Source organism: Echiichthys vipera (genome assembly GCF_963691815.1).
Source record: "Echiichthys vipera genome assembly, chromosome: 19".
In the NCBI taxonomy this organism is placed as follows: domain Eukaryota; kingdom Metazoa; phylum Chordata; class Actinopteri; order Perciformes; family Trachinidae; genus Echiichthys; species Echiichthys vipera.
The window spans coordinates 13040895-13053317 of NC_139844.1; the positions used below are offsets into that span (position 1 = coordinate 13040895).

Below are 12423 nucleotides of genomic sequence, written 5' to 3' on the forward strand. Positions count from 1 at the left end.
TTCTTCAAGCTTACAAGAAACAAGAGACTACAGGTGCGTTCCTGCACATGCAGTTGGTTAGCTCTACACTCCCTACTCTAATGCACCAGACATCACTAAGATTCCACAAAGTCATTAACGTCTTAAGGAGGTTAATGATTATTTTCTCATCTCTTTATAGGTGTCTTCAAAAGCCTAGGGGGTAGAGGGGACAGAAAATAGACATTAAGCACCACTCTTACATGAAAAATGCCAGCAAAATGCCGACACTGGACATTGTTCACTGAACCATATGCATGAACCAGCTACTTTTTATCGTTCTTGTCTTGGCAGACCAAGTGCTTAATAATAGGACTACATGTATAATGATTCAGTCTTTCCCTTCCTCAAAAGAGATACGACAAAGGCAAAAGCTTCTTTTCAATGGCTTCTGCTCTATTTACAGTATATTGTATAGACCAGAAATACCCTGCACAGAGATTAACAACACCAACAAAACAACGCTTCCCGATGAGCCTTCCTCTTTTGGTGGCATTGTTACTTCAGCACGCTACAAGCGTTGCCGTGTCTTGCATAGCCTCTTCACTTCAATGTTCTTTGTGTTTGTAGCACGAGGCCCCCAAACTAGGAACATGTCTTCAAAATGTGTTGTTTGTTTCCTCCATAGCTCTATTCAGCCTTCTCTTCTCATCCATCTGACGTTTCAGAAAGAAGGATATATCTGGGACAACAGGGTGCAAAAGGGGGATGTATAAACAGCACACTGAAGCCAATATCAAGCATTATACACACACTGTACAGTGAGCCAAAACACTGTGATGCTTGAAATTAGAACGGCTTTTCAACCAAACAGAGGCACTTGCTGTGCAGGTGACAGGCTGCAGACAGAATTGAAATGAAAAACAAATCCAACTGCTATTTTAAATAGCTAAAACTCCACTTGGCAGTGGCTTGCTGCGCTAAACCAAACAGAGAAATGGAGCTTGCCACGTGACAAATGTGCACTGTGTTGATACAGATAAAACTATGAATTGAGTCACCGCCCATTTTTGCTCACTGCACCGCATCTAACCTCTTTGGCAGAGCAACACTAATATGTTTAATGAACTCATTAGTCAAAAATGAAGACAGACAGTGGCATGGAAGGTGGAAGCACAAAGGGCAGAGAGAGAGGGAGGGAAATGAAGGAAGGGGAAAGAGAGAAAAGAGCTGAGGAGAGGCAGGGGGCTCTGCCTCTCTAGAAAGCCCATTCTCCTGTATTATAGATGCAGTATCATGTGTTAAACTAGCTACATAGTCGCAAATGTAACATTTGTCCAATGAAATCAACTCAACAAGCAGAAACAGCCCAATCTGAGAGGTATTCTGCAAAGAGATTCAAACCTGCCAAGTAAATTTCAAGGGTAAGTTTGAGTATTATCACGACTATTTAATTTAAGTGCTTCATCAAAATTACACAGCTTGGAATGGACTGCTTTAATGTAATTATTTGCACTTGGCTGATATAAATGGGTCCACCCATGGCTATGGCTATTCATTTCCAAAATGGAAAAGCCCAGATCAAAGCAAATTAATGCCAAAGCATGAGTCACTTTGCTTTATGTAGAACAATTGGCCCCTGACCATTTTAAATATGCTCCAATTCAACTTTTTCTGTCCTGATACTGATACAGTACGATACCTGGGCTTTGGGAATTGGCTGATGCTAAGGTAGCGATCTAATACCAGAGATGAATTAATAAACTGTATGCCGCACTGAGTAGAAGTGACTGAGATCATTATTTTATCTGTAAGGCAATATCAGGCTTGATGGGACCAAATAAATAAATAGATATAAATTTACTTTATTTATTATCCAAATAATAAATTGAATAACTTGAATTGTAAACCAGCAACTTGGAAGGATTACAATTCAAGCGTAAACCTTTAAAATGCAGCAACAAAGTATTCAAAACTTAATCAGAATTTAAAATAACATTATATAAAGTTATAATATATAAACCCAATACACCTATTTGGGTTTATAAAGAGTTTATCTGACGCAGCACATTCCTCTGCAATCCAAGACAGAGTTCCTCCACCATGACATAGACTGCTGTCACCGCATTATATATACCGTATATGGCTGTTTACTTATTCATGAATGTGTAAGGGCAACTAACTCAATCAATCTGCTTCCAGTTACGCAAGCTGACTTTATTAGATAACATTAATGATGCATTGGTCGTCCTAGGTGTTGTGTTTCTCCCTTGTCAGCAACCACAATTCAAATAAGAACACAATTGATAATTGCAAATGGTTTGAAACGTGAGGCTAATAATGGTGCTATACAACACTATGAGCTAATCATTTATTTTCAGACAATATGCTGTCGGAGTCATAAAAAAACAGTGTGCTTCACAGAGTTGAAAGATGTCTCGCAATACCACCTACAGACATTAAGTGATATGAAATACTGCAGTTACAGGGACAAAAAAGCCATACGTCTTGCATATCACAAATCCATTTCATGCGGAAGCAATAAGATATTTCACTTATTTGACATTCAATCTGTCATATTAAATGAGATTAAAAAGGAGCCTAACAGCATACTATTCCTTGACATGCTTTTAGTTTCCGCTCTGAGATCATGACAATATTAAGTCATATGGTGGCACTTTTACATCAATATGAAGGCATACACCTTCTAATGGGTGCTGGGAATTGTACCTCTAGCCTTACCAGCACTGACGCCACTCTTTCAATTGGCCTACACTGAACACATACACTTTCTGCTGCCATCTATATGTCATCATCCGCTTTGTAAAGTGTGTGTGTGTGTGAGGAGGGGATGGGAAGCAGACCCCCGACCTCCACATTCTCCCTCTGACTGTCCTGATGCTCTGAAGATGACGCTTGGACTGAGCTGACGCGTTTTTAAATCACATTACACTTGCTTATTACACATTTACCACACCGCCAGACACTGAAAACAAACGCACGCGTGTGCTGTGGTCATTATTACAAGGCATTTGCCCTTATACTAGCATTAAGTGCACCGAGGCTGAAAACACAGGCAGCTGCTTTGTCTGCTTGCCTCACATACCACACATTAAGATACTGGAGGATACACACACTTGTTAAGAAGGCCCCTCCCGTATCATGTGCTTTTATTTCCACCGTTGTGTATGCGAGGGTGGAGGTCAAATGCATTTGCGCTCTCATTAAACGGCATATATTCCCACGACAAAACAGAAAACAAACGCGCACACACAGAGAGACAGCTAGCTTACAGGCTACACGCTTCTAGCACTGCTGAAGCCCCTTTAGCCCTAAACAAGGCTGCCAAATGAAAACCACTTTAATATCCATTTATTCACTCTGCACGGTCCAGGTAATGCTGCGGGCTTAAATAACGTTTCAGGCTAAACTGCACGCGCGGGTACACTGGAAATTGTTGCATTTCTCAAACGCGCAAAAAGCAACAATAAGAACCCGGAGCAGTTTATGTGGATACAATGTAGCGAAGTATCAACTGAACATCCGAGTAACGGCGCAGATATAACGGGACCAGAAATCCCTACCTACCATGACCGCTATTTGGTCATCAGCAGCGACGCAGTCAACAGGCCGGGATGTAGCGGGGGAATCTATGAGCTGAGCGTCCTCCGTAGCTCCTAACGTATTTACGCCACGCAGCATGGTTATTATCACCACCTTACCTTGACATGTTACACCGGCTTCCAGCGGCATTCGACCGGGGCTGCGGAGACTGAGTCTGACGCAGCGGCAGCCGAGATTTGTTGCTCCAGAAAAGAAAAAAAATGAGTAGAAAAAGGCTGCGGCGGAAACAGGAACTGGGAGAGCTGGCTGGGATCTCTGAATACGGCAGTCGAGGCTGCTCTGTGGGGATCTGCTGGATGGCCGGTGTCAACGCAGACTAGAGAGGGGGGGTAAATTCACATCCGGTCATAACTTTTCAAATTAAGAGGCCGTGTGTGGTCACTGGTATCGACAGCTAGGGTTACGTTAGTTGCAGTTGACTGTTAATTGTTGTAATCTGTTGCATTCTAACAGCATGTCACTATAAATAAAGTAATCTGAATTTGAATATCATGTTAAATGTGCGGATTTTCTCATTTTGTGTTTGGTGATTAAACCAAAGAGGTTGAACTACCAAATAATAAATAATAAGTCACCTTTACCTCCTCTCTACTTATGCCTAGATCATTTTTAATTTCCTTTATTACATTTGGGGCTATTTATACTGCATTTAAATTCTAAAAGATTGTATATATTATCTGTATTTTCAACTTAGATTGATTTAATTGATTCTTATTTTCCTCCTATCTAAATAGCATAAATACAATGTATACTATGTCTTGTGTAAAATACTTGAAATGTCCTGTTTAAAATGGCTACACGATGGGTCTTTTATTTTGAAGGCACGGTGGTCTCGTTTCCTCATTGTGCCTGATTCTCTCTGGCTGACTTGACTCGATACGGGACTAGGATGGAGTGAAAGCTGCAGTGCGCGCACCAGTGTCAGGTTGTTGTACTACAGTCGGGCACAGTGACAGACAGACCTGGTGCCACTAGGGCGATGGAGGGTGCACCCCCACCCCCCTCCCGTAGGTTGACACTCTGCTTGACCTTCACACTAGCACAGCATCGGTGAAGGGGGAAGTCACTTGGATCTTATACACGGAAATGTTATAGCTTGCAGTCACTCGAAGGTGATCATGTTGCCTTTCGTTCTCTCTCTCTGCTCCATAATTCATCTGCTATAAACTATAAGAGGACTAGTTGCGGATTCTCTTTACTCAGCATAATGAGCAAAGGTCGATTATTGCTGAGTGATACGAGAAACTAAATAGCTTTGATATCCAGTGTCTTGATCGTTCTTGATAAACTCAGGGCAATTGGGACCATGTTGAAGTTGTCACCAGATGAAGGAGACTGGGGTTCAATAGGCTGTCGATTTTACAAATTATGATGCCATTCATTTTTGTATGTGTCAGCCAGAAAGGCGTTCAACGTTACTTTGTCTTGTGGAGCAGTACATCCTACTGCACATTTTGATTAAGTTGTAATATGGGTAAAACTTAGCAGACTTGCAGTGTTTATTCAACAGAGTGTGGGGAAACAAGTGCACAGTGATAAAAACCCAGTGCTCACACGGTTAACCATGAGGTGTGAATGTGGTCAGAGAGAGTGAAAATGAAACCACTTGAATAACTATTTCTAGTTTCAAGGAAAGACTTTTTTTAAAATGTCATTTCTTGTACATGTGGCACCACAGACAGTATGCAATTCATCTCTGTTGTCTAAAACCAAAACTCTTTGCAAGATTAGACACTTGTGGGAAAAGCAATTACACAGCTACAATGCAGAAATGTAGAAAACACATTGGTAATGTAAGAGCATTAACATGTGGTTTCCCCGCATAAGTAGAGTGTGATGAATAGGATGAATAGTGGATGGCAGTCTTTTAGTCTTTTTACATAATGTCATTTACAGCTCTGCACATGTCAGCTTTTAGGTTGATTATTTATACACTATAAGAATGTGGGTGCAAAGCTTCTTACATTTGTAAATAGCATACCTGAGTGGGCAGGTCCTCTGGACAAGTGATCAGCTATGCAGCTCTAGACCACTGCTGTCAAGGCCGGACATAATCGAGCTCAGCAGTCTTCCTGTGGAGACCTGCTTATTCAGTAATTCACAGTCATGGTTCAGATTACATGACATTCATTTTAATTTGGTTAACCTTATACAGCACAAATGTTCCTTAAATTGAAACTGACTCAACAAAGATGTTTCTCATTTGCTTTTTCATATCTCTTGCTTCAACACAAAAAGAATATTAGTGCAGTAGCGTCCATTTATTATGAATAAACACCCATTTAATACTCATAAATAGTCGGAGTCAAGTATGTTTCCAAGCAAAAGGAAAGGAAAAGAAGCCAAAGACATATGTGGTGGGTGCTGTGAAACAGTAAACAGGCTCTCAGGTAGTAATTTCTTGCCCTTGAACATATAATTTACTGTATCACTCTCTGTGAACTGCTGCATATGGATGTTTTTCTATCCCCCTTTTTTAGTCTCACTTGAGATTATGCCTCTAAATCAAATTCATAATACCCAAAGGCTTTTCATTTGTTGTTTCCCTATCCATCGTTGAAAAAAACATCCAGCATGCCTCTGAGAGGTCTCACTCCGGTGGTGAGGAACTGAATCACAATAACAACCACCGCCTACATTTACACACATATTTTCCCTCTTACTTAACTGTCTTGACTCTTAAAGATGATGCAGTAGCGCCTTCATGTGGTGCAAAGGCCACAGTGCGCTGTCTCTGAGTGTGGAGGGGATAAACCAGCCTGAGGCATTTTCTTGGTATTGTAGGTGTTTGTATAAGAAATATGACTCAGAGAATCCGTCAGTTTTGTTTCATCAGCCAGGCTTAATCTCATGACTCATGGTTTTAAGGGTCACCTATAATTATCGCCGGCACACATGCATGCAGAACTCCTGCCCCCACAACCCTCCACACACATTATAAGTCTGTCAGTCTGCTGTGATATCATCATCAGTCTTGTTCTCAGCGTGGGCGGAGGCAGGTCGATCACTCCTGACCTTTTTGTCTTTGCTGACCTTTTCAGATTGAGACACCGAGGACGAGTTTCTAAAGGAGAACATGTGAACTCTATTCTCCTGAAGGGAAACCCCGAGTAAGATAGTGCACAACCGGCTCGGAGGATACGAAGTAGCAGTTTTTTGATGCTGCATTATGTATGCAAATGCAGCCTAATAATCAAACTGAATTTTGTTTTAGGAAAAAAAAGTCAGAGATGTGGGCAGCGATTCTGTAAGCATACTCACACAAATGCATATTGGGGCACATTTTTCTGCCTCACGGAGTGCATCTCGTACTATGAAACAGAAACAAATTGGAACGGAATAATTAAAATGTCATTAGAGTATTATTAGAATATCATTAGCATATTGATTTGTAACACTTGGGAAGGAATGCATCATCATGGCACTTGATGCAGTATGTGCTACAATACATTTCATGAAATGTGTGACACTGAAATGTGTGATATATTAGATGCTGTAGATCTTAGATTATTATGTGTAACTGCAACATCCCGACTTAAATTCTGGCCTCGGAATTTTGTGGTTGAAGAGCATTTTGGGGAAAGCAACATCAGCAGAGCCGGATCTTGTAAGCTCAAAATAATTCATGCAGTCAGGGAATTAGTCCAAGACTGAATACAGAGAGAAGTGGCGGTTGATTGTAAGATTAAGTAGGATCCCACTGTTTATATTGTAGGATTGCTTGTGGAGCCAGCCACAAGCATTGAGATGAACCATAACTTCAGACAACTCCAAATTCATGGAACAAAGGTCAACCCTAAAGCATTTATTAGTCTTAGTCTTAGTTTATTAGTCTCTGAAACCTGAGACACATTTAGGCTATTCTATGTGATATAGTATCTTCTTTTGATAACTAATGTAATGTAATATGTTTCACTTACATCGAGCCTCCCCTTAAACAGTTTGGAGCCCCGCTGGGGAGGCCCACCTCCCACTCTGAAAACCTTTGAGCTATAACATTAGAAGATGTAGTATATTTAATATTGATGGCATTTGAAGCTTATGAAAGGGGGATGAAACCCTGGCTTCTGAAACATTTTATTGAGGGTATGACACAACCTATATGTTTATGTCATGGGTGACTTCAAACAATAATTAGTTGTCTTTTTAACGTGCTGAAGAGTTTTACAGTATCTCAGAACAGTACATGGTGAGACCTTTAATATCAAATTAAAACATAGTAGCACACCTGAGCTGAGTAAACATTTCAAAAATATTGGACGGTATGTGCTGGAATCAAAATGAAAGCAGATGAGAATATATCAAGGACTTGCTTGCAAGGAAGTCGCTAATTACAAGTTATAGTTCATTTTGGAATGAGCTGAGAATCATTTCAACCCACTTAGCCTCTAATTTGTTGGAGTGCGTGGCGCAGGGGATATTCTTACGCTATAGTAGAAGCCTTATTATGACTTGTTTAGTTGAGTGCATGGCGAAAAGTCAAGCCTGCTGTTAATCACTCAGGGTATGACAGTGACATCTGATGAGGTATCTGACGCATGGGTGTCGGAGATGGCTAAACGTATGTTCATTCGAAAGTAACTGAAAGTTTTTTCCACATATCCCTGCATTTCCTTCTGCTGCCACAGGATGGCACACACACACACACACACACACACACACACACACACACACACACACACACACACACACACACACACACACACACACACACACACACACACACACACACACACACACACACACACACATACACACACACTTGCTACAGCCTCTTAAAGACAGTAATATTGGTTGATAAGATCGCAGACAGTCCCACAAGTCTCTTAATTGGATGTGTCTTAATAAACTTATCCCCATGTATTTATTGTGTGTATTGTATTTTCGTACTGTGCCAGTATGCAAGCTCTTGAATTCAATTGCCCCTGGTGGGATTAATAAAGTTGTCTGAGTCTGAAAGCAATGCCATTACAGAATGAAAGTGAAGTGGCGTGTGTGAAAACTGAACCGTCAGATTTATGGTAAAAACAAGAGGAAAATGACTATAAACACTGGAAGATGGTGAAAATGCAGATTTTAAGTTAGCAAGCGTACCCAAGCCTCAAGCCTCGGGGAGAAAGTTTGGATATCCGGCCAAACGAGTGAACTAATACCAACATCTGCCCATTGCCTCAAAAATGCTTCTGCACAGAACAAACATCTGCTTCAAGGTGGGACACCTCGCTCTGTTTGTTATCACATCTTTAATGTTTATTGCTGGTTTAATGAGCAGTGCAACAGTTTGGGAGTCTGTACAATGCTTTGCTAATCAATTTGCGAGCAGCTGCCTTGTTCAGATTCAGTGTGTGAATTGCAGCTTCCAGGTAGTGGTTTTATGTTGGTGTGAAGCTGATGAATTTGGATGGAAAATAGAGCATTAGAATTCATCAGAAACAGATGTATGGTGATCAATGCACTGGTGTGCTGAGGCCGTATTCACTTTGATGTTTGCTTGCAGCTGATTCAATCCTGTATTGACATCCGGGTGCTTATGAGTGAAGGTTTGCCTGTACTACAAATCAGTGTTTAACTTTGTATTATGATGATATGTTGTGTTGTGTAGAACATCCTGTTTTTATGATTCCATGTTTATTATGATTTAAGAATATGGAAATAAGTCAGTAAAGGTCCCATATTTTACAAGTGGGATTTCCATTTCTTTTTGATTATAAAGCAGGTCAAGGTGTTATATAAATACTGTGAAAATATCAAAATGCTCAATCCTCAGAGAAATGCACACGGCCCCTATTCAGAAACTGTGTCTTTAAACGGGCTGTCAGGAATTCTGAACGGTTATGATGTCACAGCTATAAGCATAACACTAGTTATTAAGTATTTCTTAAAAAGCACAGTTTTCAATAAATAACAAAGATGACTATCCGCAAAAGATAATCCCATAAACTCTATTTTATAATATAAAAAGAAAAATATTCAATAATTACCAAGAACTAATTTGTTTCATATGCCACTTTTTCTTAAATGACATGCTGCTGTTGAATGAAGACATCCTACCAAGGGCAATATTCTCAAATTTTTAGTTAAGCTGCGCCAGTAAAACCAAAGTATATGTTTAATTAGGAAAAGAAAAGGGCTACTGTGAGTGACCCAAAGTAACAGCGTCAGTTTTAATACAGACACATGCTGGAAATTAAGGTTAACACAAGTTTAGGAAGAGCTATTAAAAAACATGTGCAGTTATCCAACAACTGTATCACGCATACAGGAAAAAGCAGAGGGTAAGAATACTTAATAGATGATATGTATTTAATACATTTAGATCAGCATCAGAATTGACTTTATTGTCATTATAAGTGCATACGATGAAATTCAAAATGCTACCCCCAAACATAAACACACACACATTGACTAAAACACAAACAGAGAATGTGATTAAAAGCTATAAGATGATTCAACTTTAGAAGCTTTTTTTTTCACAAGAGATGTCCAGGGCATTTCCTCCTCGGGGGTCGGTCCACTCTCAGGTGGGGGCTTCAGTGTCACATGAGGGTCAGTCATTGCATGGCAGTCATTTGAGAGTCAGCTGGAGTCACATGAATTAAAGTGTGAATTGCCTGTGAAGACAAATCAGATAGGCAGCTAGTAATTGGTGATACGGTTTGTCTTTCCATTTAATAAATCTTTAATGTCCCTGGAGGGCGATTCCTTCATTTCATCATAAAAAAGGAAAACAGGGGAGCTGATCTGTTGCTTGTACACTGCTCAATCTTTACCCTGCTGTTTTGTTTTCTTCATGTCTGGCTCTGAGCATTCCTTGTTGCAATGAACAGGCTAATAAATGATCTGTGAACCATTTCCACTTTAAAAACATGCATTGTTCTATTTGTTCTATTTTGCAAATGTTTCTATTATTTTTTTACACTTGATTTATTTATCATTGTGCACCAAAACACCCAGACTAAATTCCTTGTATGTGCAAATCTACTTGGCAATAAAACTGATTCTAGTTCTGACTCTTTAGAAAAGGTTTTTAAGATGAAGGAAAGCTGATTTTGTTAGCGTATTGATGTGGAGGCAGATCCTAAATCAACAATGCCACGGTATACCTGCAAGTCAATGTGCTCTTTATAAGTCCTGGGTATTGTTCAGAAATGTTTAATACTGATACAGGTACTGACACCTTGACTTCAATACGGTTCCTGATCCAGCTCTTCTACCAATTTTATAAAATCTAGATCTTCGTGAAAGAAAATCAGCAGTTGTAATTCTGGTATAATCAATATCTACAGCCCCAGTGGTATACCCTCTGAATCATTTAAGGTTTTCCCCACATAACGATGCCACAGCCATCTCGCATAAGCAGATTACATAAGGTCACACTTCCCATTTATTCCTATTACAGCTGTAAAATCTACATAAAACATCCAGATCTGCACCAAATGCACTTTATGTTCAGCAAATTGCTTTCGGATGTAGAAGCAATGGAGAGTAATTTACCTTTCATTTACTATTGCTTTTCAAACAGTAGATGGCAGTGTTACATCATGGGTGCCAAGTGTCTCACAATTCTGCATCACACTGTAAATTCAGCAGGCCACAGCAGCACCTTTACATGTTGTGCTTGACTGTGTGCATGGATTGCACTCTGTGAAATCCTTGGTTTTATTATGTGCACTCTGTAATCCCGGTTCAACTTGCTGTTTCGCGTGATGTACACTACCTATCCAGGGCTGCTGCTGTGAATGCGGGTCAAGGTTAAATTAACTGGGGAAATAAAGTGACAACTTACTGTTGGTCAAAATTTGATAAACATACCAGTGACAGGAGGCTCTCTCTCTCTTTCTCTCTCTCCCTCTCTTTTTTTATGCTTCCAGCAGGTGTCACTGAGGCCTCAACATAGCTCTCACTGAGGATGGGTTGGTGTCCACCATGCCTTTATCTTTGTCCACTCTCACTGCTCATCATCAACACTATCATCCTCATCCTAAAATGTAGGAATGTTTCATGATGATACACTTACAACAAACATTGTACATATGGTATGAAGATTGCAGGATTACTGAGGTGCAAAGACAAAGGTAGAGGGATACGTAAAGAAGTATTCGGCCAAACATTTTTTTCCCCAGAAGCCGAGATGACATCTTCAAATTGATAAAGAAAAGCACCTGGAACTGGCTGATTTTCTCAGATTTTCTATAATTTTATCCCTGGCTGTTGGTCAAAGAAAACAAGCAATTAGCAGATACACCTTGGGCTCAGTGAGATTGTGATGGGTATTCTATAAAGATTTTTTGAGAATTTGCTGACTAAATGATATAAAATAACCAATATAATACAGTATATCAGTTGGTAATGTTAGCTGCAGCCTTAATTGGGAACAACCGACATTCTGTCTCTCTCTCTCGCTCTCTCTCTCTCTCTCTCTCTCTCTCTCTCTCTCTCTCGCTCTCTCTCTCCTCCTGTGTTAAGTGAAAAGCTGTCCCCACTTGCTGTGTAGCCTGTCAGACATTTCATTCTCATTCATGAAGAGCTCATTAATTCTACTGACTTGTGGCGAGTTCCCAGCATATGTTCATTTTCAATACACACTGCATTTCCAATTTCATTGCTGCTGGGTCATTCACACCTTTATTTTTCATTAAAGCTGCTGAGTCACATGGGCGGTTTTTGCACTGCGGAGTAAATACGGTGACTGTGTTGCACACTGCTCCAAAATACATTGAGGTCAACAACTTTCAGTTTTTTGAACCAAGTTGAGAGATTTCAAGGTTTATGATTTGTGATCTGAAGAGATCTCCATTGGCAGTGAATCTGACATCTGCTCCCAAATGGTCCTACCTGTAC

At 40.1% G+C, this 12423-nt stretch overlaps 1 protein-coding gene across 1 annotated transcript in view; it reads right to left on the bottom strand.

The window, feature by feature from the left end:
* Positions 1-3842, bottom strand: part of fut8b (fucosyltransferase 8b (alpha (1,6) fucosyltransferase)) — an 87421-nt gene extending 83579 nt beyond the window's left edge. Inside the window, exon 1 of the mRNA XM_083933738.1 lies at positions 3681-3842. The gene's annotated coding sequence lies outside the window, so the exon portion shown is untranslated. The remainder of the gene's footprint in view (positions 1-3680) is intronic.
* Between the last annotated feature and the right edge of the window lie 8581 nt (positions 3843-12423).